The 1,624-nt window shown below is 62.9% G+C and overlaps 1 pseudogene; it reads right to left on the bottom strand.

The window, feature by feature from the left end:
• Nucleotides 1-683: 683 nt before the first annotated feature.
• Nucleotides 684-842, bottom strand: LOC115035077 (annotated as a pseudogene).
• Between the last annotated feature and the right edge of the window lie 782 nt (nucleotides 843-1,624).

Raw genomic sequence — 1,624 nt, 5'->3', positions numbered from 1 at the left:
TTAGATGGAGTTTACCACCCGCTTCGGGCTGCACTCTCAAGCAACCCGACTAGAAGGCGCGGTCCGATCCCGGAACGCTGTGACGGCCTCTACTGGCCTGGCACCATCTGCGGGCCATGGCCCCGTTCAAGGGAGACTTGGACCGTCACGTGCGCCCCGGCAACGAGGCCGGCCCGTACGCCACAACTCTCATACGTGCCGCGACACAAAAGTGCGCGGCGAGATTCGGCGATGGGCTTTTCCCGGTTCGCTCGCCGCTACTAAGGGAATCACGGTTGTTTTCTTTTCCTCCGCTTATTAATATGCTTAAATCCGGCGGGTAGTCCCGCCTGATCTGAGGTCGGAACGTATCGGTTGTTTGTTTCTTAAATTACACGGCAGCCTGCGGTCCGCGCTCCGCCCGTACGGTGACCGCCCGCGTCCGCTTCTCGGAAGCCGGAGAGGTCTCGTGGACTCTCAGCCGGCCCGGCCGCGCTCTCGCGCGGCGGGCGGACGGGGACGTGCCGTTTGACGACGCGAGAACCCGTGACTGTTTGCCGTCACAACTTGGGCGGACGACCGGAGGCGGCCGCGCGAGCGGCTCTCCCCGGTCGAACCGCCAATCTCGCACCACCGGAGCGGCCGACGGGCGTGCCGTCGGACGCCTGCCGGCGGCGCATCGGTCTGGCCGAGTATCCGGTATACGACCCTCAGACAGGCGTGGCCCGGGACCCGCGGGTCACCGAGGCCGCAATGTGCGTTCGACTGGTCGATGTTCGTATAACCTGCGGATTACACGACGACGCGCAGATAGCTGCGGTCTTCATCTGATCCACGAGCCAAGTGATCCGCCGCTCGGTGTCGGTTGTTTTTTTGTTTTGTTCGACGAAACTTCTACGGCCACGCGCCGTGCGCGGACGCACGACTGGGCACGTACGGTCTTTCGACGTGTTAACCATCTTTCGGTCGACGCTCGGTCGGGGGTCGCGGCGCGCGGGCGGTCGTCGAGCGAGTCGGCGAGCGCACGCGGCCACGGGGTCGGATGAGGCGCGCGCGAGACCGGCGAGTGTCGCCGGTACCGCGGGCCCGTCTCTAATGATCCTTCCGCAGGTTCACCTACGGAAACCTTGTTACGACTTTTACTTCCTCTAAACGGCCGATTTCGGTCATCTTCGCGATCGCGCGACGACCCAGCCCCCGAGGGGGCCGAATAACGCGCGTCCACTCCGAAGACCTCAATGCGACCGTTCAATCGGTAGTAGCGACGGGCGGTGTGTACAAAGGGCAGGGACGTAATCAACGCGAGCTGATGACTCGCGCTTACTGGGAATTCCTCGTTCACGTGGAAAAATTGCAAGCCACGATCCCTAAGCACGAAGGAGGTTCAGCGGGTTACCCGGAAGCCTGTCGGCCCAGGATTGTTAAACACGCTGATTCCTTCAGTGTAGCGCGCGTGCGGCCCAGAACATCTAAGGGGCATCACAGACCTGTTATCGCTCAGTCTCGTGCGGCTATGTTCGTCCGCCGCCTGTCCCTCTAAGAAGAGTTTAAGCTCCTGGGAGCCGGCGGTAGCCCTAGTAACGTATCGTGATCCGCCGGCGACGGCCGCGAACACGCGCGCTTCACCACGGAGCCCGACGCACGA

This window comes from Acyrthosiphon pisum, unplaced genomic scaffold (genome assembly GCF_005508785.2).
Source record: "Acyrthosiphon pisum isolate AL4f unplaced genomic scaffold, pea_aphid_22Mar2018_4r6ur Scaffold_743;HRSCAF=1200, whole genome shotgun sequence".
Taxonomy (NCBI): domain Eukaryota; kingdom Metazoa; phylum Arthropoda; class Insecta; order Hemiptera; family Aphididae; genus Acyrthosiphon; species Acyrthosiphon pisum.
Note: the sequence above shows the minus strand (reverse complement) of the source record. Positions and strands in the feature narration are given on the sequence as shown.